The sequence below is a fragment of the Rhinolophus ferrumequinum genome, chromosome 3 (assembly GCF_004115265.2).
Source record: "Rhinolophus ferrumequinum isolate MPI-CBG mRhiFer1 chromosome 3, mRhiFer1_v1.p, whole genome shotgun sequence".
Lineage (NCBI taxonomy): Eukaryota > Metazoa > Chordata > Mammalia > Chiroptera > Rhinolophidae > Rhinolophus > Rhinolophus ferrumequinum.
This window is the reverse complement of record NC_046286.1, coordinates 43,963,095-43,989,831: the sequence shown is the minus strand read 5'-3', so window position 1 is coordinate 43,989,831 and position 26,737 is coordinate 43,963,095. Positions and strand designations below refer to the sequence as shown.

At 39.3% G+C, this 26,737-nt stretch overlaps 1 pseudogene; it reads left to right on the top strand.

Annotated features, from left to right (window-relative positions):
• The window catches only part of LOC117020664 (Y-box-binding protein 1-like), a 49,931-nt pseudogene extending 29,821 nt beyond the window's left edge, over positions 1–20,110 (top strand).
• The last annotated feature ends 6,627 nt before the right edge of the window (positions 20,111–26,737 follow it).

The following is a 26,737-nucleotide window of genomic DNA, read 5'->3' as shown; positions in this document are numbered from 1 at the left end:
TGTGGGACATCCAGGGAGAGGTCTGTACAAGATGCTACAGTCATGGAGGTCAACAGGAGCAGGTGGCCTCTGCTTGGGTGGTTAGGTCATAGATGAGTGAAACAAGGTCTGAAGCAAAACCTTAAGAAGGACCAACTTAAATTTAAGGGTGGGATCTCAGTAGAGGGTGCTAAAGGCAAATTTCAAAGAGTGGTCTGAGAGTAAGGAATGCTTACTAGCTACCAAAGTGTCTTGATCAAGTTACTGTAAAATTTTAGGGACTATACAGCATCACATGAATATTCAGCAACAATCAGAAATAGTAGTCATTGACTCTAAATTTAAACTAGCTATTCCTTGTCACTTCCTTCCCACAGGAAACATGACCTGTCAAAACTGTCCATAATTAGCTCACATGTTGAAAAAGAAGTTTTTCCACTAGTTTGATGTTAGCATTGCTGGTTATTACCAACAAGGGGCACTTGCCCACAACATGTCATTTGACTCTCTGTAGTGGGCGATAGTAATTCTTCTGCCCATTCTCAATATGAATTGCAAGAAAACTAACCATAGAGTCAAAGGGCTGGAAGGGACCATTAAGATCATTCCAGATTAATGTCCTTAATTTACAGATTTATAGATGAGGTTCAGAGATAATGTGAAGTGCCAAAGTTGGCACAGCAAGCTTCAGTACCCAGACCGGAAGCCAGCCTTTCTGAATCTGAGCCCAGTGTTCATTCCAGCATACCGCCCTACAAGCTACAAAATAAATTACATCCCCCAAATTCATCTATATGTTATATCTAGAACTTTGATTTACAAAGCATGGGCTGTAGACTACCAGCATGAGAGCTTATGAATATTGCAGGTTCTCAGGTCCCTCTCCAAACCTACTGAATCAAAATCTGCATTTAACAAGACCCCCTGATCATTCAGATGTACAGATTACATTTTCAGAAGCTTTGCTCTAGAACTTGGATTGCATTTTCCCCATAGAAATGATGACCTATTCTCAAAGATAAGTTGACAACAGCCAGTTTTCACTATATACAGATGCTAAGTAGAGAAGATTGTGCTTCTAGCACTATATGTTCCAAATAATTAACCGAGGCTGCAGGGAATACAGTTTTCCTAACCAAGTTCTTTTTCTAACCCACCTTCCTGACCCCACAACTTCATTCCCTAGTTATCTCTGGTAAAAGACAGAAATGAGAGATGTTTATGGTAGAAAAGTCGCTAACAAAAGGAAGGATTTAGGGAAAAAGAAACTGGAGCCTCTAGAACTTTCTAAGGGACATGTGCTCATGATAGTTGGCTAAATATACAAGAATGAGGCTCTCCCATAATAGCTATTCTTAAGGTGTGACAAAAGCCAAGAGCAATATCAGGTGAGAAGGGGAAGTCTGCAGCATGCGTACAGAAACCAGGACAAGGAATCTTAAGGAGACAGAAGTTGGCCAGAACTCTCAGCCCCTTGGACAGCAGCAACAGTCTGACTTCTGAGCCTCAGTAGCTAGAGAGGATCTCTTCAAAGGCTGATAAAGACATGTCATGTGGTGTACAAAAGTGAGGTCATTTGTATAAAGGAAATTTTTATACAATGAGGACCAGTCATGAGTTCTGGGACACCAGAAAACAGGCATGGAGGAAGGGGACTCTAAAAACAGATGCCGAAAGAGTGGTCATAAAGTGCATGGGTGCCCAAGGCAGACCCTACCCATATCCCAGGGCTGCCCCTGGCCAGGCTTGAGTCAAGGATTGCTTTTTCTTGAGGATATGATTACAACAAGCAGCCAAAGGCTCTGGTCACTGTGTGTGGGAGAGACGGGTTTGTGTGGAACCTTCTCCTAAAATACAGATGTTCTGCATTTTAATTCCTGAAATGAATCTCATAAGAAGCAAATTAGCCTTTACCTACCTATCCCAGAGCTAATCATTTCTGTGACACATTTGATACAGCCCCTGAAATCTGTAGCATATTTAATGATGTTGTGACTCCTGCTTAATGTTTTATAATAATACCCATTGTGTGAGTGTCTGTCACCTAAGTGAAACAAATCAGACAATCCCATTTATATCTGAGCAAAACGTATTTCATTTGTATGTATTTAAAATGCATTGATAAGCTGAATCTATAGTATTTGAAAGTGTACCCTTTGCCAATAAAGTATATTTAACTTTATTGGCAAAGGGTACACTTTCAAATACTATAGATTCAGCTTATCTATATGTATATTTTTCTATACATATATATTCATATATATATATATTGAGTATATATATATATATATATATATATATATATATATATATATATATTCAAGAAATATTTTCTATGTGTAAAGCACTGTGTGCTAGTGCCTTTCTTCCTCTGGGGCCTTGTAATGTAGCAAGGCAATAACAACAATATGTGGTGCCAAATTTGGTAAAGGACTTGGGGGAACAGAATACCACAAGAGACAAAGAAGAGAGCCTCATGGAGGAGCTGTCATTTGAGGGAAACTGTGAAAACAGTTACAGTTGCAACAGATTGGAGGGGTGAAATGGGCTGGCATTTCTGGCAGGGGACTAAGACATGCAGATGGGGAAATATAGGGCAAGTTCAGGGAGCAGGAAGTGGTAGGGAACATATGTAACTTTAAGGAAACGATGGGAAAACGAAGCTGTAAATATAGACATGGCCCATATTTTCAAGAATCTGAAATGTTAGGCTGAGCAGTAATTCCATACTTCCAGAAGTTTTTTGACTGTGGGCAGAGGGGAACACAAGTGTGAGCTCTGAGTTAAGAATGTCATTCCGGCAATAGGATGTAAGATGACACAGAGCATGGAGAGACTGGGAGCAGAGAGACGGAGTAATTAGGAGGCCACAGCTGTGGTCCAGTGACAGGGCATGAAGTTTGAATTGATGAGGGAAGGCAACGGGAGTGGATGCATGAGACATTGCAAAGGTAACCTCTGGGTATTAAGCCTTCAGTTCCCAAGTTGCACTGACACTTGTGGTTAAATGGATCACTGTGGTGGTTGCAATAAATGTAGGTTCGATGTAAGGGAGGGAGGAGAATGGAGGCAAGAAGGAAGGCCAGCTCATGGAAGTTGAGTGCAGCAGATGCTGTCGGTACCCTTAGGACTCATGTCTCCATGCAGTCAGCCTGTATAGCTTCTTTCTGCTGGCACCTGTCCCTTGCTGCCTGAGGGCTCCTTTTGGTGACCACAGGTACTAGGGAGTTAAGACCCTCTTCGTGGCCCTCAAGCAATGACAGGTGGGAGCTAGTGTAGAAATACCTGTTTCCTCACCCTTCAGTAGAAAACTCTAAGACCTGTTCTATGCTGTCTCCGAGAGGTTTCAGTGGGGTTAAGCCCTATTTGCCACAGTGGTAACTGGCTCAGTACTGCTTTTTTTATTGGCTTCCTTTCCTTCCCTGTGTCACTTATTCACTCCACTCAAGGCTTCCTGGGATCATCTACTACACAAATTTAAATTATTGGATTCTTCTCAAAATCTGCTTCTGGGAAAACTAACCCTTGGAGACAGAATCATTTGAAGTGATAACTTAAGGGAAATGGTGACAAATGGCTGAGGAGAGAAATTGAAAATCACTAGAGATGAGCCAATATTAATGCTGGAGGATTTGGGATTATACCAGAGGAATGAATGGCGGAAGGTGAGACGGGAGAGACTAAACTAGAATTGGGGATGCAGCAAAAGGGTCTGAAACATCCAGGGGGTTGGCAGAAAACTTGAGGAAGAAAGAGGAGAGGGTGCTACAAAGACCATGTTGGCTTCCACAGAGGAGAGGATGCTGAGTGAAGACAGCTGGACCAGACCCTGGTCTGGCAGGATCGGGTCTTCTCTGCTTGAAGTTGTTTTCTCCGCACCTCCTCACTCTCAGGACGTACATAGTTAGCTTTCTGCTTCACTGATTTTGGTCAAATTAATGTTTACAAAGTGGAAGCTCCACACGTAGGATGAGTTGTATTCCCTGTAAAAATGATGTGACCCACCTAATGTTTGCTCTGCCCTAAATGTCCCTCTCTACCTCCTTTACCTAGAAACCCTGCTCATCCTTCAGGAGGCAACTGAGGCTTCATGTAGAGAGTACTGTGGGTCTCCCGTTGTAATCGCCTCTCCTTGTACCTTCTATTCATTTGTCCACCTTTTCCACCATATAGTGAGTTCCTCGAGGGCAGGAGTCATTCTTTTGTCTGTGGACCTAGTGTCTAAAAAATAGTAGGTGCCTAACAAATGTTTGCTGAGTGCTTTAAATCTGTTGAATGCTAAGCTCTGCTCTCACATAAGTGATTTGCTCAAACCTCAAAACAACACTATAAGGTGATGCTGTTATTATCCCTAGTTTATTGATGAGGAAATTGAAGTTTGGAGAACTTAAAAACTTAGAGTCATTCAGCCAATAATTAGCAGAACCTGAATTTAAACTCAGGCAAAGGCCTCTGACGTCAGAATCTAGTTTGTTAACCACTAAGCTTTCTTTCTTTTCTTCTCTCTCATACTTTCTCTAGACTGGGTGATGTATATAAATATAATGTAATTTTCCCTTTAAAAAAAAACAACCATTGACTTTAGGGCAAACTCTTTCTGGACATGAGCTGGACATCAGTCTAACTGATTGAAGTAGGGGTTCTGCTAGCTGCTGTCCTGAATGAGAACTATATCATCAGTGACGATGACTCCCCCAGGGACAAGGTCCAGCTGGTCCCGGAAGTACATGGTGGATTCTGTAAGGCACTGTCCAAGACTGAAATCTCTACTACCACTACCTCAGGAAAGAAGCCTCACGGTATAGATGGCTTCAGGATAGAGCACTTTAAAGCAGTAGTTTTTAAATCCTGATTTGCAATATGCTTCATCCTCATTTCATTAACCATCAGGGGTTGAAATAGAATAGGTATCTCCTTAGAAATAACACTTTACAGGGTTGGGTTGCTGTCCTCCAGAATGAGGTTTACAAATTGGATTAATGGCCAGTAGGTGGTGCTACTCTCCAGTAGCTAGACTATGTGAATGCCAGAACCAAGGGATGGAATATGATTGGCCCTTTTCACCGCTGCACCCAGCGATCCACTTGCTAAATACGTGCTTTTCTATTTCCAAGAACTTAGGCTCTAGTGGTCTGGTTCCCAGAAAAGATGCTTCCACCATAGGACCCAGTAAAAGTTTCACTGAACTTGAGAGCTGTAACTACAGCTTGTAATTTGAAGCTATAACTACAACCTGATGGCCTTGGGATCCTGGTGCCATAGGCCAACGGGCAAAGAAAGGAGTTACTATACTGGCGAGGGGAATGAGCCCTTTTTACCATGAGAAGCAAGGGTTGCTGCTATACAGTGGAGCCAGGGAAGAATCATTCTGGAAGCCATGGGATTCCCTGGGGCATCTCTTGCTGTACCTATGCTCAGTGATCACAATAAATGGACAAGCATAGCAACCATAGCTTAACAAGGGCAAGACAACTAAGGGTTCAGGCCACTGAGGAAGAAATTATGAGACTGTGTGAACAACAGTGAAGGCAACCTAGACCAGTTTAAGAGCTGTCAGATGTTGAAGGAAATCTGGAATGGGTGGTGGAAAATGGAGACGATAAATATCAATAGTAACCTTGAAACCAGCTCCAACAACGGGAACTATAGATGGGTTTGTTAACCTTGTTTTAACTTGGTACTAGTGGAAGTCATGAGCAGAGCTAAACATTAGTGCAAGAAGGGGACAGTGTCTTATGCACCACTCCATACCCCTCAGCCTCACCTGCCACTTACCCCAGTCAACACAGCAGAGCCACCTTCATGCAGGCAAAACCTGACAGTGCCCCACCTCTGGCCCATGGCTTACACCTTTGGCCCTGTTTGAAACTTCTCTATCGAAATCAAGGAGCCCATCTGGTGGAGCAGGTACCACTTGGGGAAGGGGGCAGGGGGATTAGTTAGCACCCTCTGGAGTGAACGCTTACCAAAACAATTCTTCCCTCTTTCTCATCCCAGATGAACTATCTTCAGATGCATCTTGCGGCTTCTTGGGTAAGAGACCCATGGAACCAAAGAGTCAGGTGCACTTAGCTGTGGCAAATTAGATAATAATGCATCCTTGTGTTGGCTCTCCCCTTTTCCCTGTCTCACTTCTCTTGTTCCTCACTCCTGCTCCCTGGAATTGCACTCCCTAAAAAAACATTAGCATATAACTCCCTTCTCTCAGGATGGGCTTTCCAAGCATTAAGGCTAAAATATCTGCTAACACTTTTCTGGTTTCTCGCCGAAGGAATAAAGAAACAATCTGTAAATGGTTTGAACCCCAGGCCCTGCCCATTGAGAGCTGCAGTGAGTATATCCAAGCACCCACTTAAGAAGAGCTGGCCTCTCTCAGTTTTCACCTCATCTCTCTTTCTGTGCACAGATGCCTTTATCTCTCTCCTCCCTTCCTCCAGTCTCCCTGGGAAAGGGACCCCAGTATACACCAAGGACAAGATGGAATCCTGAGTGGCACACCATGAGTCCACCCGACAGAGGAATGAAGCCTTTGTTAAAAAGGCAAAGACGCAAAAATTCTTTCCCACATCCTATAACTACGCTTGTCATTTTCTTTTGTCAGTGCAGAACAAAAAGTATGTGCCATGCCTTTCATTTGGAAGACCCCTTCAGTTCTAATGATTGAGTAGGGTCGGATTGGATTCCATGACAAAGGAAGCATAACTGACAATTTACACCAGCTCTTTCCTGGACTTTAAAGAAAGGAGGCAAAACGATTTCTGAAGTGTACTCATTCCTCAGGTCATCTCATATGGCAGGGAGTAGATAGAAATTATATGCAGTGAGCCAGAGCTAAGGATAAAGACTGTGCGTTTTGCCCTAATCTCCCAGCTGCTCTCTATCTCAGAAATCTAAGCACTGCAGAGAAATCGGCATCTGAAAAATTATGATAGCAGCAGCACCAATCCCTTCAGTTGCTGTCAGGTCCCTCCCCATAGGCATCATTTATTCCTGCGTCATGGCAAGCAGATCCCACATAGCATTTCAGACACACCATTAGAGAAGCAGCAGGGCACAGGGGACAAAATATGGGCCTCGGAGTCAAACACTCGTAGGTTCAAATTTCAGCTCTGGCTCTCAGTACCTACGTAGCCATGGGGCATATTTGCATTTTGCATTTGTAATTCCTTTACACTAATAAATGTTGCATTTCCAGCTCAGGAACCAAGCCTCCTCTACATAGAGATTTAATGCTACCATGTCTAGGAAAATCATTAAAAACGGGAATCAGGGGAGAAATACTATACACATCCAACCTTGTCAAGCGTCCTCAAACAAGATGACCAAGCTCTGTGATTATCATGTTTCTTCTAGAAGGTAAAGGCAAACCTCAACTCCAATGCTGTCTAAGTACTAAACAACACTTTTCTGTCTTCTTTCTTCATTGTCAACCTTCATGCTGGTCCTGATGCTTAAATAGCTTTTTTTTCATCTTTTGTTAATCTAAAGATAAATGATCAGAAGTTAAATCTTTGGATGGTGACAAATTACCATGGTCCCTAACTTTGGAAAAATTGATTTTACCATCAACTTGGTAAATTTTAATTATTTAAAACCTATTAAGTTGGTGCAAAAGTACTTGCGTTTTTTGCAATTATTTTTAACCTTTTAAACCGCAATTACTTTTGCACCAACCTAATAATAGTAGCCTAAATATGATGCCCGATGAGAATGGTATTAACACAACACTAAAGAATAGTGTATGATATGCTGAAATGAAGAACAGTACTTGGACCAGAAAGATGTCAGAAATAGGTGTCTTTGATGCACATGCTCTCGCATTACACAAAATGCCATAGTAAAAACATCAACAAGGCCGGCCCGGTCGCTCAGGCAGTTGGAGCTCCGTGCTCCTAACTCCGAAGGCTGCCGGTTCGATTCCCACATGGGCCAGTGGGTTCTCAACCACAAGTTTGCCGGTTCAACTCCTCGAATCCCGCAAGGGATGGTGGACTGCGCCCCCTGCAACTAGCAACAGCAACTGGACCTGGAGCTGAGCTGTGCCCTCCACAACTAAGATTGGAAGGACAACAACTTGACTTGGAAAAAAAGTCCTGGACGTACACACTGTACCCCAATAAAGTCCTGCTCCCCTTCCCCAATAAAATCTTTAAAAAAAAAAATCAACAAGCAGTGTAAGGGTAGCTTTCCAGGGAAAAGCTCATGTGAACAGTTACTATATTAATAACAACAAAAAAGAAGGACCTTACTATCACTGTAAAAGCAGCAGGTAAACAGACATTAAGAAATATTCAAGTTACAGCATACACAGGCATACACAAATTTCCAAATATTATCACACACAAAAAAGTTATATTGAAAAATTAAACCTCATCTGCACCTCCAAAACTGCCCTAATAATATCAATATCTAAGTATGGGGCTATTTGCAGTTATCCAGTTGTGCAATGCCAGTTTTGGGGTTAGGGTAGTACAACTAAAGATTGACAGAACAGGATGATGATTTGGATATATTTTGGAGGATATAATGTTGCTTTTGGAACTCTCACTAGCTCTTGTAATTCTCATGTATCAACTTCCTTCTCTAGAGGTAGTCCAACTTTCATCCAAAATCCCATGTCAGATTGTACAGGAGTACAACCCGAGCAACCTGTTGCCTCCTGCAGGAAGGGTCTTCTAAGGACTACACTGACAAACTCACCCAGTAAAACTTAGTCCTAGAGCTCACACATTACAACCCTTGTGCATTTGATGCTGAAATTCTCACTTCCTCATTCATGTTTTGTTCCAGCTGAGAATGTATTTCTGCCACCGTCACTCCTCGTCTAGGTCTACTCCAGTAATGTGGCACCATTCTGCTATCATTTGAAGTGACACGGTACTTGCGAAAAATAGGATATGGGTCACATATTCTTTGCTTTAAAGCACACACACACACACACACACACCTCATTCCTGGTTCCCTGGCTACTAGGTCAAACTCTCATCTTCTGAAATGTAGTTTAGATTAATAAAATGTGACACACATCATCATAAGACCCTCTGGGGGTGCTGCTGAGAGCTGTTTCTCATGTGCATTAGAAAAGATGCATTTCAATCATCATAATAAAACTACATTGCTTCAAAAAGATGAACAATTAATCAGAAGTAGCTGAAATAAAGACCCTGACAACTCAGCAATGAGACAGAAGCAATCCTGTGGGGGAAGGGGGAAGTACTTTTAAATTGTTTAAATGTGCTTGTCTAACATGTCACTAAAAGCTGTAATCTTCCATTTTCCATTAACAGCTCCATCAATTTTCCCTTAATGTTTTAAATTAACTGTCTTTTCTCAAACATGACGCAGTTCAACATTTAAAGAAAATAGCCCCCCTTTTTCTATTCTGGATTTAGAAAACTGAATTCATTTTTCATTTTCATTTTTATAAAAGTTTATTCATGTTAGAAGTTGTCATGTTTCTTATCATTTGAAATTTCAGAGCACTGCCCAAAAATAAATGTACCTGTTCTTTTATAAATTCTATGATACCTGTGATATTAGAATTAGAGCAGTGCCAAGCTGGGGAAAATTATATTCTTTTTATAAAATGCGTAGTTTTCATAAAATTCCACAGGCTGATCCTATTTTCATTTAACTGATTTCATCCTTGTACCATGCTCTATCTTTTCCTCCTGATAGTGACACTCCTGGGAGAGTGAGAGAAACACGGGGGAGTATATGATCACATCTCCAGCACACTATATTGAACACAAACAATAAGCTTACATCTAATAGAAGGGATATGTATTCCTTCACCCCATCCCAATTAGACTTGGCTAATGGATAAGGGAAATGTAGAGTTCACAGACCAGAGAATTTCCATATCTATCAACTAAGTAACCACTAGTAGTCATGTTGGGAAAGATTTCAGACATGCCCTATAAGCCCTACTGTGGGTGTTTTGTTTTGGCTTTTTTACTTTAGAATGTGTACTAATTCATTTCAGTTTAAAGAATGTTTACTGAGTATCAATTTATCCGGCATGTGCTTGGCACTGGGATGCAAAGACTCATTAAACATGGGCCATGCTCTCAAAGAGCTCAAAATTGTATGGGGGAGATAAAGATCATGTTCAAATTATTATATTGTAATGCAATGATGTTAGATAGTAGATGTTACCTTATTTTATTTTTAGATTGTGAGAGCATGGCAGACTAATTAATTGTGGCTAATTTGGATGGGGAGAGAGCACAAATTATTTTCATTGAACTGACCTTATTTTTATATCCTTGTTCTCTTACTGTAGAAGTGACATTACTGAACTTGAAGATTTCAAGAGAGAGGTGAATTTGAATTGGGCATTGAATAATGAGAAAAGGTCTGTAACACTCTGTACCTCTCTCTCAGGCTTGAAGTTAAAGATATGGACATAAACAAGATATTCAGAGAAATATTACACAAATATCTTGCCTTCTATTATAACCTGTGTTTTTTTTTGTTTTTAGCAAGTAATGAGGAACATGGGAAAGATACTTGTATTCAGATTGTGAATGATCTGATACACCATTTCAAGGATCGTAGACCCTAATCTTTTGTAATAGAAAAATAATCGAAACATGTTAAACCACTATGTCATGATCAATCTTAAATGTTAGGAAGATTATTTTCACAGGATGCCTTGGTAGAACATTGCTCTATTGTCTTCTAGCAACCAAAGTTGCCATTGGTAAATTCAGTGCCACACCAATTCCCAGCCCTTTCATGGTGACCTCTGTTTAGTTAGTTAGTTATCTCTGCCTTTCATGTGGGAAGCATACACAAAATGTTGGATGATTTTTGTCTGTCAGGTCTTATTTCTAAGTAAGGCATGGAAAAGTAGATTGGAAACTCTAGTTACAAAGGGCGGGGTTTGGAACACCTGTAGAATAAAGGGCACCAAACAATATTTCAGTTGAATAATCTCCAAATATCAGTATCCTTTCAGGGCCAAGAAAGTTCTCTAGCCTTATCTAGTCTTCAGGTTAATGCTTAGCAACAAGTGACGTGGGAGCAAAGCAAAGAACAGAAACTGGAAGTCTCACCATTCAGTATACAGACCCTCCCTTAACTCCCTTAAGTCCATCACTGCACCCCCAGCTTCCATTGTGCCTGGTGTTTCCTTTGCATGGGAGAAGATATTTGCAAACAATGCTTCAATAAGGGACTAATATCCAAAATATATAAGGAACTCATACAACTCAACAACAAAAAGACAAACAGTCCAATTAAAAAATGGACAAAGGACATGAACAGAAACTTTTTCCAAAAAGATATACAAATGGCCAATAAATATATGAAAAAATGTTGAACTTCACTAGCTATTAGGGAAATGCAAATCAAAACCACAATGAGATATCACTTCATACCTGTTAGAATGATTACCATCAATAAGACAAATAATAACAAGTGTTGGAGAGGCTGTGGAGAAAAAGGAATCCTTATACACTGTTGGTGGGAATGTAAATTGGTACAGCCGCTATGGAAAACCATATGGAGTTTCCTCAAAAAATTATGAATAGAAGTACCATATGAGCTAGCAATCCCTTTCCTGGGTATTTACCCAAATAATCTGAAAACATTTATTCATAAAGACGTATGTGCTCTGATGATCACTGCAGTATTATTTATGGTAGCCAAGACATGGAAACAACCAAAGTATCCTTCGATATGATCGGATACAGAAGATGTGGTACATTTACACAATGGAGTATTACTCAGCCATAAAAAAGAATGAAATCTTACCATTTACAGCAACATGGATGGACCTAGAGAATACTATGCTGAGTGAAATAAGTCAAACTGAGAAAGACAAATACCATATGATCTCATTTATATGTGGAATCTAAAGAACAGAATAAACAAGCACACAAAAAAAGAAATAGACTCTGAGATATAGAGGGGAAAAAATGACAGTTGCTAGGTGGAAGGGGGGTAGAGATGGGAGAGAAAGTGAAGGGATTAGAAAAGTGTAAGTTAGTCACAACATAGTCACATATGAATATGAAATACAGTATGGGGAATATAATCAATAATGTTGTATAGATTTTGTAGGGTGCCAGATGGGAACTGGGCTTATCAGGGGGATCACTTCATAGACTGTGTAGATGCCTGACCACTGTGCTATACACCTGAAGCTGAAGTACAATAATATTGAATGTCAACTATAATTAAATATATATATATATATATATATGGTCATGAGATGTGGAGTACAGCATAGAGAATATAGTCAATGGTATGTAACAGCTATATACGACATTAGAGGGGTAGTAGACTGGGGGGGTTATCACTTTGTGAGGGGTGTAAAGGTCTAGCTATTACATTGCTTTGTACACCTAAAACTAATATTTTAACAAAAGACTAAAAATTAAAATAAAATAATAAGATGTGGTATATATACACAATAGAATACTACTCTGCCAAAAGGAAAGATGAAATACTGCCATTTGTGACAACATGGACGGACCTTGAGATTATCATGCTAAGCAAAATAAGTCAGAAAAAGTCAAGAGCCATATGAGTTCACTCATATGTGGGATATAAAACTGAGAGCAACAAAGGAACAAGACAAACAAATTAGGAAACAAAAACTAATAGACACTAACAGTTTAGTGTTTACCAGAGGGGAAAGAAGGGCGGGGGAGGGTAGAAGAGGGTGATGGAAGGAGAACTGACTCTGGGTAGTGAGCACACAATGTGATATATAGTATAGATGATGTATTATGGAATTGTACACTTGAAACCTATGTAATTTTACTAACCATTGTCACCCCAATAAATTTAATTTAAAAAAGAAAATAAGGAATGGGTAAGTTGATTATTTGAGCTGCCTGTAGATTTATCTAGACTGTATGATGGTTTCTACTTTAAACAATAAATTTCAAATAGTTAGACAAGATCAAGGGTAAGGCCTAAACATTTGTTTCACTGTTTGGCTCGTTAAAACATCTGTCCACCCCTCAATTTGTTTTGTGAGCCAGGAAAAGATGAAGAGTTCAGGGTTTCCATAGTGACTTTTTAGTTTTGATATCAATTATAGTCATTAACCACTCGGGAAAATGGTCTGAGTGGTAACTTGTTAAAGAACACTTCTTCCTTTCTCTGGAGTCAAAGTGACAGGTCTAGTCGCCCACTAAAATTTGTCATCTCATATTCCACCACTGGAGTCCTGTGTGCCCTTGTGAAGCATATTTAACTGCTTAGTTTCACTCATTTTAGATAATTTCAAACATTTGACAGAGGGCATTTGTGTCCTTTCTGTCATATTTTATAAAGCAAAAAAAATGTCTTCCTGAATTCTGTTAAATTATACAGCTTTTCATTCCATTACGATTTTGGAACTGAATAACAATATGAACACTTTTTTCACAAAATCTTGAATGTCCATCAATCTCCTTGAACAGCATATGAACAGCTCCTTAATATGTTGTTTTACCCTTGCAACACCATGAAAAGCTGTATCCACAGATAAATGTAATTTTCCCGTCTAGTACAGATGAAGTGTAGTTAGAAGTATTTTGCATGTATTTTGCATTTGTGCGTGTATAAAGTTAGTATTTGAAAATAATATTTGATTTGGAAGCAAAAAATTGGAAAAACATGAAATATGTGAATAAAATTGATTTGAAATATGATTTGCACCAACCACAGCATTAAATAACATTAAAGCTGTCTAATATTGTTAATTTGGGATGTTTTCTGAAGAATGAAAAATGCCTTAATGACAACATATTACTTCCACTCAGACCATCATCTGACACTGGTATGGATTTATCAAACGACTGTTAACATTTGTTGGGTGCTTACTATGTTCCAGATGTAGTTTTAAGTGCTTTACATACATTAAGTTACACATTCGAATGCTATGACGCAGGCACTATCATTCCTATTCCCATTTTACAGATAATTAGAAATATGAAGTCTGGCTCCAGAGTCCATGCTCATCAACACTCAAATATAGCATTTCATAAAATAATTGCAAACTATGATTAAGACCTATAGTCATAAAAGAGAACAAAGCTTGCAGACCCACCCTAAATCTAACCTAAGTGTTAGAATTTGAGGGGACCCAATAAATATCACCTCCATTCCCTAAATTTTTCACCAGTTGAGATATAAAATGAAAGTGTAAGGCAAATGGGAGGAGGGATAATGTATTATCTTTATTACTAGTACAGGTGATATGGAAGGATGTGGCTTCCATATGTAGGGACAGCCTCAGAATGAGGCAGGATTACATAGGTGTCACCAGTAGTGTCCATGTATGGCGCCTGCATCCATAAAACTCCGTGAGTGGTACCTGCTTCTGTAAAACCCATTGTATGGTTCCCACATCTGTAGTCTGGAGGAGCAGATCAGGACACAGGCTCCCAAGATGAAGAAAGAGAAGAAGGGTCTGGTTTATAGTTTTCTAAGTTTTCCCTTCCAAACTCAGCAATCAAAGATACTCCTTCTTCTATATTGTGTGGGCCAGTCATGTAGAGTTTAATAATATAACTCAGTTCCTATCCCAGTGTTTTTCAGTTTCAAGATCTGTTATCTCAGACTCTCCCTAAAAGTACAGTTTATGAGATTCTCAACAAAAGAATGCAGGTTTCCTTCTTATCATTAGTGGTGAAAACATATTCTTCCAATTGCTACAAACACCACCATGGTCAGCATGTCTGTGCTCCATGGTGTAGAGTCTCTGCCCTTGCTCCCTTTGAGCAGCATTTTCCTCAGTGAGAGCTGATACTGGTAACGTTCCTCTCAGGTGTCTCAGCAATCTAACCTCCTCCTTCAAGATGTGTTCTCTTGTGGCCTGGCAAAGTAGAATCAACATAGAATGTGGAATTTGGAGTTCTGAATTAAATTCCACCTGTGCAAATTTCTAAGCATACCTTGAAAATGTTGTATGGCCTTCCTGAATCTTACATTCCTCATGAGTACAGTGTGGATAATAATAATAAAAAACAAATCTTGAGGCATAACCTTTATAGGATCAGATGAAATAATAAATTTTGGAAAGTGAGAAGCACCATATAAATATGTCATCATTACCTACCCCTGAATAACACTAATAATTATTATTGATATTATTGCAATTGAATTCATAATATGATTCAATTCAGTATTGCCAAATTTAGGCATACTCTTGGCCAGATCACGTTTCTAAAACACAACAACTGCATCTGGAAATATTATTTATTATTAGAAAAGAAAATTACAGTAAGTCTATAAAAGTTTTGTGTTGGCCAACACACCCGAAATAATTAATTTGAAGTTATTAGTTCTTAAACCTTACTCATTTGAAAAACTGTGTCACATCTAAAGAAAGTGGTTTTGTAAAGCCCAGTATATCTAAGGCTTTGTACATGTGGATTTCTGTAAGAGATGGACGTAGCATAATTTCTCTTTTCATATATTCATTTTATGTAAGAAGTAGTCACTCCTATCTACATCCTGGCCTGAAAAGTATTCTCTAAACCTTCCTTCACCATTTTTATTGCTGTCTGCAGGAACTCATTAAATTTGTGAACATTAAAGGGTGCTACAGAGAAGTTAAAACAATGCTTCCAGCATGATCTGCTCATCATGAGCTGTAATGACAATCAGACTTCCTTTCTTGAGACATTTATATTTCCATTAATGTATCTAGAGTACTTTAGCTTATTTATATATATCTCCCACTATTGACTTGTATAAAGCTTAATGTCAACTAAAAATCTTTTTCCAGGTACTACTTTTAAGTCACAGATCTACCATTTTCAAGTGAGGTACGGGTTTGTTTGGCTTTGTTTTTTCTTAGACCTAACTAAAGTCTTTTACATTTATTTTTATTAAATTTCACCCATAACTCCCTAAATCAAGGTTCCTGTCTGTCTGATTTACTACTGAATCCACCCCTCCCCCCCATTTCTTGGCATATTAGAAAAGAAAATAACAGTAAGTTATTTTAATAGCCACCTGGTACATTTTTTTAAATAAATGCTTAAATAAATAAATCTGCTCCATTGTCCCAGTCTACTAAGATATTTTTTGATTCTGGTTGTAGTAGCCAATGTATTACCTTTTGCTTCCAAGTTATGTCATCCACAAATCTGATCAATATTCTCTCTACATTCTCACTGAAGTAATTAATAAAAAATGAAAAACTCCATCACTACTTGGTCAACGACAGAATCCTCAGGTGCATTCTTAGAGACCTCCCTCCAGGTCAATGTAGGCCCATCAATTAGCAGACAGAAATGAGAGAAATGAATTGCCCTTTGCGAGTTATACCACAAATCAATACCTACATGCAGAGCAGAGACAGCAAAGTCACCTTAAAAAGAAGAAATGCACCCAGGCCTGTAGGATGTGCCTGAAACCTGATCAAAGGTACTACTTTATCTTAAGAATGTATCAGTCAGAAGTGAATTGGAAGAAAGGGCGACAGTATTGACAATAATATCCAGTCTTTGTCCAGAGAGCAGGACCCAGTCAGACCAACTACAGGATCTATGCTTTGGAGAGGGACAATACCAGGTTTTGAGATCTTAATGCCATTAAATATTGGGACCATTTAACTAAGTTCCCCTGCTCTGATTCCATCATCACTAGGCCACCTGCCCCAACACCTGCTCATCATGTGACTCGAACATTCCTTTGTTTCCCCATCTGTAAAATAGACATAGTCATCATACGTACTTCATGGGGTTGTTTGAGGATCAAATGGTGTAAATAACATGAAACAGCCCTTCAGGAAATGTTAGTTATTGAAGGGAGAGCAGGTGTGGGTTATACCTATAGGAGAGTCCAAAATTAATAATTGGTAGGAAGAGCTTTGTTCACATGTGTATATTCCTCTAGCTGGAACTGGGATACAGGAAACAGCCCATTTAGGAGTTTCTTAGCCTGCATATTTGAGATCTGAGAACCCAGTGAATAAGGTCTCTGTGGCAGCCTCTGACCTTACTGGGCACCTTTCTTTGCAATTTTTACAGCGTATAGTTTGATTTTGTCTTTCAACCCAATTTAAGAGTTTTTGTATTTTTATGGGGGTTTTAACTTATTCACATCAACTATTAAAATTAATAATATGATATTCATTATCTGTATGGGCTTATTTTGTTTTCTGACTTTATTTCTTACTACATTTTCATTTTGTCTTTTGCCATATGAGCCACAATTTCCTAGTTTGTTTTTATCTTTGAATGATTTAAAATATAAATGATGCTGTTTTAACTTACACTAGATTATTTGGGGTGGGCGGTCATGTAGGAAGCAAGGCCTGATGTTGGCCAGCAAACAGGACGGAAGCTTCTCCTTGGTGCCCACTGTCATCTTCTTATTGGTAGAACCCCAGATGCAGCCTTTCATCTTCTTCTTGCACAAATAGTGCAGGATAAACAAGAATCCCCAGAATGCTTTCAACCCTCATCTCTGCCTGGTGCTGGCCTTTCATCCCAACTGCTACGTTTTCTGCTTCCCCATTAACCATATTTCATTATTAGGCTAAGGTCTCCAAAGAAATACAGAAAGAGAAGAGGAAGGCAGGGAGAAAAAAGCATGGAATGACCCTGGCCACCACGAAAAAGCAACCTGTAGGAAGGGGTAAATTCCTTCCAAGCCTACAAAGGCGCTATATCTTTGAGGCAAGAACATAAAAACACCCTGCCATCTTCCTGATTTCTATTACTTCACCCTAGATCTGCTTCAAGGGGTAGAAATACTTCTGGAGGCCTGATAGATTATCAGTCATATACCCAGTCTCCATCATGGCTAGATTTTCACTTTTCCTCATTTCATGAGTATTACTACAGGAAGACAAGCAAGGAAGAAAATCGGGTACATTTAGTCAGTTGTCAAATTCCTCTCTGCTTTCTGCTATTTCTGAGGACATTGTATTGTGAAAACAAAGTAGTTTCTGTATTGTTCTATAAACTGATGAAATGCAACATGACATAGTGGTCCAAAACCTATGCTTTTTAATCACAGAGGAACTGGCTCAAATTCTAGACATTGAGACATGTGACCTCCAGCAATTCATGTTATGTCCATAAGTTTTAGATTTCCCTTCTGTGAAATGGACCTAACAATGCCTAAATCACCATATCATTTTAAGTAATAGAGAGAACAAGTATAAGAGGTTTAGCCTTAAAAGTCACTCAAAAAATAATATTATGATGGTTCCTCCAAAATAGTGTGCGTAGTTTAGGGGTTCCCCCGCACCCTCTCTCTAGTCAGCAAGAGATCTGGGAAAGATGTAGGGTAGACAGAGCCCAGCCCTCTTGCTCCCACTTCAATCAGAGTAGCTCCGCTTCCATCTGTTCTGCTTCTATATGATGTTTCTTCTAAACAAAAGGTCTCTTTGGTGAAGACAAATTTTAACATCACAATTGAATAATACAATGACTTAAAAAGACTGGGAAACCAATAAATGTCTAGGCTTTAATATTTGCAAAACACGCTACCATTCATCCTGGTGGTGTCTTCTGACAGCCCTTTAGTCACCAAGGAAAGAATGACTCCCTTCTTCCCCAAGTCCTGGGCAGTTAGCTGCTAAGCCCAGAGCCCATAAACCAGTTACTCCATCATTTTATTATTTATATTTAATGTTTTAAATCTATCTTTTCCAAGAAATTTTGAAAAATACATAAAATGAGGAAAATATTTTAAGATTCCTGATCTCACCATCGAGACATAATCAACATAATGTGTTTCTAACAAAGCTTTATGCATAGATTTTTATTTTACTTTTTTTAACTGAACTGTGCCTGTACATGTTATACAACTTTTTTACTCTGTTGTTGTATATAGCATCATAAATATTCTTCTGTATTTCTATATTCTCTTTTAAATGGTGATGTAATATTTCATCCAATGGGTATGCTATAGTTTACTTAGCCTTGCCCCTATATTTAAAACATTGAGATTGTTTCTAACTTTCTTACATTGTAAATAACATTAAAATGAATACCATGGCACATGGAGCATTCTAAAAATTATTGCTTAGAGAGATTTATTTTATATAAACTCATGAAAGTGAAATCACTGAGTTCCACAGGTAGCGGGAGTGGAGAGCGGACCCCAGAAAGCACTGAGAAGTCACACTGCCGCTGATGGCCAAGTTACCATCACACCGGGAGGAGCCACTGCTGCTGTAGCCAGTCCCCATCGCATCACACAACCAGGAGCAGCGAGGCCCAGACCCAGCAGCGGCCCGCAGCCCCCACACTCAGCGCTGCTGACACCAAACCCAGCACCAAGGCCAGAGGCACAGGGAGTGGTGGCCCAGGTGGCCTCACATCAGCAGAGCCTACCTGTGGGGACAAGAGGTCATAGCAGCAAAGCCTTTGGGAACAGTAAAACGGTTTGATGTAAGAAACAGATACGGTTCCATCAACAAGACTGACACCAAGGAAGATGTATTTGTACACCAGACTGCCATAAAAGAGAGCAACCCCTGGAAGTACTTTCACAGTGTAGGAGATGGAGAGACTGTAGAGTTTGATGTTGTTGAAGGAGAAAAGATACAGAAACAACAAATATTACAGGCCCTGATGGAGTTCCAGTTTAGGTAGTAAATATGCAGCAGACAGTAACCACGAAAGATGCTACTATCCATGTTGCAGGGTCTCCATGCAATTACCAGCAGAATTACCAGAATAGTAAGAGTTGGGGGGTGGGGGAGGGAAGCATGAGGGATCTGAGAGTGTTCCTGAAGGCCAGGCCCACGTGACTGTTCCCCCCTTACTACACACGGAGACCCTATGGGCATGGGCCCCAGTATTCCAACCCTCCTGTGCAAGGAGAAGTGATGGAGGGTGCTGACAACCAGGGTGCAGAACAGGTAGACCAGTGAGACACAATATATATCAGGGCTATATTTGTAGACCACAATTCCGCAGGGGCCCCCCTCACCAAAGAACCTAGAGAGGACGGCGACGAAGAAGATAAGGAAAATAAAAGAGACACAAGGTCAGAAGCCACCTCAACATTGGTATCACGATAACTTCAATTACCCACACAGATGCCCAGAAAACCCTAAACCACAGCCTATCCACCAGCTGAGAATTCCTCTGCTCTCCAGGCTGAGCAGGGCCGGGCTGAGTGCTTGTGGGCTTACCATCTCTACCATTATCCAGTTTAGTCATCCAACAAGAAGAAATGCATATGAAATTCCAGCAATAAGAAATGAATTAAAAAATGGAGCTAAAGACCTTAAGTGCTTGCTGTTTACCCATTGACCAGATAACTAGACCTGTCTGCATTGTCTATGCAACCTGGGGTGTTTATTATTTTTACCTCAAGACATCTCTTTTTGATAATGACAAACTCTTTAAAAAAAAAAAAATCCTGGTTTTTCTCAATATACTTTTAAAGGTTTTTAAATTGTTTCATACAAAGTCAAATTGAGATTTTTAAATTATAATAAAAGCTTACAAATTGATTTTTTTCCAGAAAAGTCAACAAACTGCAAACATCTGTTAATGAAGATCTTAAATAATAAAAAAGTGAAATCACTGTATCAAATAATCTGAACAATTCAAAGATACTGATATATATTGCTTTCTAAAAGACTTATACAAATTCATACTATCATTCTCATAGTGTTCCTGCACCTTTTCTTGCCCTGACTCGCTTTGCTAGCCCGTAAGATTATATCTGCTTAAGACCAGAAAGTAAAGCCCAGAAAGAAGAGAAAAAAGTACAAACTACCTTCAGATTTTGATGACATTTGTAGTGATACCAACTTTTATAAGCTAAAATTAGGTAAAATAAATAAGTGTAAATTGAATGTGATAACACTGTTGGGGATTTAATTCTAGCTTCTCCCAGTAAAAAGCTAATAAAGATGTATCTATGGCTTACAGTAGCCTAAGTGGGTCAAGGAAAATGACTATACATATTGCCTTCCCTGCAAACCAGTGCTTTATAATCTCTTACCATTTTTCTGCATTGGAGCCTGATGAAAAAAAATTGGTTTATACAATTGGATACTCATAAGATTAATGTGTATTAACATTTACTTTGATCCAAAGGTTATGCTTTCAAGGTTACACCTATAAAGCCGTGAAGGAGTTCTGCTGGTTTGCACAGCAACAAATGAGCTACCAGAAATAACGATTGAAAAATGTGTTAAGGAACGTTGCTACATTATTCTTTATTTCTAATGGAAGGTAGATATTTTCTAATTTTCTTCAGAACAAAGACTTGAGCCTAGTTGGCAGTTAATTGCCATAAAGGAGTATTAAAAGTGCATTTCATTCCAGAATCCTCCTCCCCACAATGACAATACTCAAACAAATCAGAACTTTTTCTACCCAAACTAGTCAGGTAGAAGAGAAAAACAAAACTGTACATTAAAGGAAATGTGTACAACAGCAGACCCAAGCTTCCTGCCCAATACTAGTGAGAAAGATAATACCAGATATGAACAACAGCCAAAATCTCAGCCATTTTGCCAACAATTTCTAGCGACCTCTCAAGGAGGATTCCTCTTAAATCATTTAATTTAAATCAAAGCTACCTTTGAGGCCAGCATTTGTAGGACAGATAATGATATTACACAAATTTCTATTGGGTATTTCTAACTCTAAAAAGGTTAAGAATTGCCACTTTATGTCTCGAATTCTAAATTAAATTGGGAAATGTGGAAGATCAGGAAGAAAATCATTTTCATACCCCTATGTTTGTTCAGAGTACAAATTAATATAATTCATACTCTGTCCCCAATTTCGTGTAAGTCAATAGTTTCCAATTTTGTCCAAACTTTTAGTCAATCAAGCAGTAAAATAGACTCTTCATCCATCATCTTTTAAAGGAGCTAAAGACAATGAAATGTTCTGAAGTTAGACCATCAAAAGGCAAGAGACAGGAAAGAAAGAGCTTGGGTCATTCACAAACTGAATGATCAGACTTAGAATGACAGAGGTAAGACCAATTTTAGCTTTCTCTTACATCCTCCTTTCTCTTCCTTTGATTATTGATGATTTTGGAATCTTGTTCAGTCCCATTTAAAAGGATATAAATGCTATAAAAGACACTTTCCAAAAAACTCATGTAAAATGAGCTAAAGTCATCACTGCAGTGGTTCAGAGCCTTTAATTCATGCATTAGAGTCACCTGGGGAGCTTTTGAAAACAATGTCCCATGCCAATTGAATGAAAATCTCTGGGAGTATGGCCTGGCCATCAGCATTTTAAGCTCCCTCAGCATAGAGCAGTGCAGCCAGACTTGGAATCACTGCATTCCTGTGGCAAAAAATAACAACCTCACGACACCCTGATCTGTCACAGTTGTTTATGTACAGATTGAAAAAAAAAGTGATATTTATAAAACCATAGAGTTCTAAGAGTCGAAAGGGGACTTACAGAAAACCTAATTTCATTGCCTCATTTTAAGTGTTAGCAGGAGGTCATCTTTTCTTTAATATGCAAATTCCAATGACTTTTGAACCATCCATGCAGTTTGAAGTTCAATTTGCCAAACCTGTTATATAAAGAACTCTCTTTTCCCAGATATTTGTGGAAATCCTCAGATAATACATACACCTTCCTTAACACCGCTCATACTTTCTCCAACTCCCTTTCCACCTCAGCGAGTCATTTATCTCCATACTGCTTGTCCCAATCTCCCTACAGGTCACTCACTGCTCAGTCCCCTCCAATAACCACTATTGTTTTAGAAAGACACAGCCCCTCGCCATCCCCCCCATCCCCATACAACCTTTGTCTTTATTTTCTCTACGTGAAACTTTCAGCGCAATTTCAGGGATGATTTGGGCTTAAAGGAAAACTACAACCAAAACCAGCCTATAACTGCTACTTGAGAGGACCACCGTCAGGAGCCCAGCATCTCCCTATCCAGTCACTTCCGTCCCTCTCTTCCTTCTCCCCAAGTGTCCTGTGTCATCTCCTGGCACAGGAGAATCACGGTTCTCAGTCACCAGCCCCTGTCCACACTGGCTGATGATCGTGGTCTGGGTCATCGTTCCTCGCCATCCACGCCCTCTCCCCTGTTCTACAAAGTCCCTTTAGTTCTGCCAGGCCTTGCTCATGTACCTTTGTTTCCTGTTAGATGTTTTCCAGCCACTTGGCAGACGGGGGAATACCTCCAGCCCTCTGTGTCCAGACATTCCAGGCAGTGCCTCATTCTGCTGATACCTTGGAGGGAATATCTAGGGCCTTATTTGTTTTTTTAGAGCCACATCCAGAAATCAAGCACCTTCCCCTCTGATCTCAGATCACCGAGTTTACATAGAATTGGCCCAAAGCTGGAGGCAGAGAGCGGGCACAGGGAACTCATCAGCCGTTTATTCTTCATCTCCTCTTCATCTCTCCTCAGTCATCAGCCCATAACTCGAACAAATTTAAAGCAGGAATCTGACTCTGCAATCACCCTATGCTCTTCTCACATATGTTGTTTATAACATAAACTTTGACTTTTGCAGCTTAAAAACATTTTCCTTCCACTTACGGAAAGGATTGTTCAAAAGTCTACTTAGAAACTCAAAAATCTGTTTTCCTTTTCCTCTTATATGCCTGCTACACCAAGTCTAGCCTGCGAGAAAGCCCAAGTCACTCATAAATAGTGGGGGTAGGAAAGGGAAACCTGGAAAAAAGTCTCATCAGTTAGTATAACCCATCTTTCCACATCTTGGAAAGGGTGCAAGTACTCTGCCTAAGAAAATGGCAAGAAATTGACAGACCCAGAAAGATGGAAGAGCACACAAGAAGATGTGAAGGATCAGGAAATATCTGGAGAGAGGTAAGACTTGTTAACTGGCCCCTGAAAAGAGACACTTGGGAGAGGAGGCTATCTCATAAAGATATTCAAGTGAAATACAGTAGTGTACTCTCCCTTCCTATCTCCCAGGAAATCTTCATTGCTAAATTCTTTACAATAAAAGCAAATACTGTGTTCTGTGGTAATGTTGGCGTTAGAAGGAAAATGGAATAGTAATAACTTATATTTAGAAAATAAGTTACCCTCTGCAGCCATGCCACTCTGCAGAGACTGTTCTACTAAGAGAGCAGATTAACTCATTGGAACCACAACATTTCCAACAGTTCCCTCCATGCAAAGGCCCATTTTGTTCAAATCTCTGTGATCTTAAAGAATAAATTCATCCAAACCAGCCCAACCTTAAAGGGAAATTCATCGGAAGAATAACAGGGGTATTTATGTTACAGAACTCAAGAGTATCAGGACAGTTCTGTCTTGCGAGGACTAGAATCAGGATCCAGGAAATCAGGAACCCAAGTAATTTTCTCTACTTGTCCAAGACCACGTGGTCTCCTGTCTCTTCTTCTTGCGCATGGAGATATATGGGAGTATGATGGATTTGGGGGACTCCATGTAGCCATTTAGCTGTAAGGGAAAAAGCCAGCTGTGGAGTAAAGTGGACATGGGGTTGGAGAAATGGCCGGACCCAGCACATCACAGACATCCACTCAACATATATGGAATGGATACATGGAGATGTTACAGATATTTAAGTGGAAGAGACCAGTAGGAAGTTGACTGATGAATTTGTAACTCCGAAGAAATATCTGGCTGGCAACAGAGATTTGCATGACCAGCCTAAAGTAGTAGTTTAAGCATCAAGTGAATAAATCACCCAGGGAAACTGCATAGAGAAAACAAAAAAAAGAAGCTAAGGACAAATGCCTGGGGAGACAAATGCGGTGAGCAAAGAAAGAAGAGCTTGAGGAGAATGAGCAGGACTAGTCAGAACAGTACGAGGAAAACTAAGAGCAAGTAGCATTGCGCAAACAATGGCGGATGGATCTCCAAGGAGGGAATGGAGAAAAGGGACAAAGGCGGTCCTGAAATCAGTGTTGATAAAAACTGCTCTTGAAGAGCTTTGATGAGAGGTGGACTCAGCAGAGGCCAGGGTGTGCTATCTTGAGAAGTGAATGGGCCACGAGAATGCGGGCAGTGGGTAAGACCACTCCTAAACCGGAGCTCTACTTGCTGTTTTTACATGAATTATCTCATCTAATCTTCATAGAAATCTTGTTAATTAGGGATCATTATCCCTATTTTATAAATAATAATAATAAAACAAAACAGAAACTCAGAAAAAATTTTAATAACCCAACTTTCATTTCTGATAGTATTTTAGACAGATGTTATTCTGAAACACAGCCCTCCTGTGGCAAAACAACTAAAATTATTCATTTTTATTGTTATATTTTTATAACATCATCTATGTTAACTATAAATATTTTAATATATTTCATATTAGCATTGTTGAATTCCCAAGATCATATAGCTAAAGGAGACATTGCCTATATTCAAACTGTAATGTGTCAGACCAAAAATTCACATTCTTTTAGTTGCTTTTGGAGGAATATTTTTAAAAAAAAAAAAACTGAAATAATACAAGTAACAATTTTAAATGCCATGAAATGTCAACAAGTTTTTCTTCTCTGTACCTATTCCACATAATTTTTCAAGTGCTGAAATCAAAACTGAACCCTTCTCTAAGCATAATCTGAGCAATGCCAATTACACTTGCTCTGGGTGGTTGCGAATCTACTGTGAGTGTTTGTTCCTAGCTTCCTCCCAGGAACTAAAATCAGCCACTTCCTTGATGTTCTAGGCCTCTGTAACTATAAGATTGTTCCTTCAGTTATACTGAAAGTTGATCTGCAATTCAGCTGACTTCACTCCCTGACAATCCACACACTCAGATCTCCCCTGTATCTTTCCAATGGCCATACATAATTAGGATAGGTCTGCAGCTTGCATAGGAATCCCAGAAAAATTCATTTTGGGTCAAGCTCAAGGTTTTAGGGGTCTCACGTTGATTAAAATGTTTGTAAATGAGTATGGCGAGAAGAGAGTGACCTCTCACCTCACCCCACTGCTAAGGCCGATGCTGGTCAATGCACAACAGTCGTCAGAGCATTGGCCATGGCTACCTGCAAACTACCTCAGCTATAATTAATCCAGAACCTGCTTGGTCATGCTCTGGCCAGGGAGAGGCATCCTGCAATTTGTCAGAGATATGTTATGTGAGAGAAAAAAATAAATAAATGGAAATTTTCTTTGCTATATTTGGGAATAATCACTTCTCAGTGTTTGCCTCTCCACCCAAGCATGAAGAATGAACGTCAAGAATTCCACACCTGCCTAAAGGAAACATAGCATGGGGTTTTACTCTGAAACTAACATTCAGCAGAGCTCTATAGCAAAAGGATTTTATAAATTCCCCATTATGTATTTTATAGAAGAATATGATATTGGGCATGATCATGAAATTGTAACATCCTAGCATAGGTAGCAATCACTAACATCAGGAAGGTGTGGAATAGATGTGTCATCTAATGTTTTTCACTGAAGGGACTGAATTTGTCAATTCATTTCATATTTAGAAAAAATGATGTAGTCTATACATAGATTATTATCAAACTGTTGCAAAGTACACATAAAAATAGGAAAATATACTAAATAAAAGTGAATATTTTATAGTGGAAAAATAATATATTATTTTTAGTGTCTCATTTATATGTCTATATTTTCTAAATGTTAAACAATAAATGTTATTTTTATAATAATTGCAAAGTAAATGTCATTATTTTTTCATGTTTCATGAACGATTTTTGTCATGTTTCACAGTCATTATTTACGAGTACAACAATATGCTATAGGGATCTAAGGGTGTCAGACAATGTGTGTGACTCAAAGGTCAGAATAGGGACTACTGAAAGTTCCAGAAGACATATATGGGATCAGTATCAGGCTAAGGTTTCTAATAAGTAAAGTT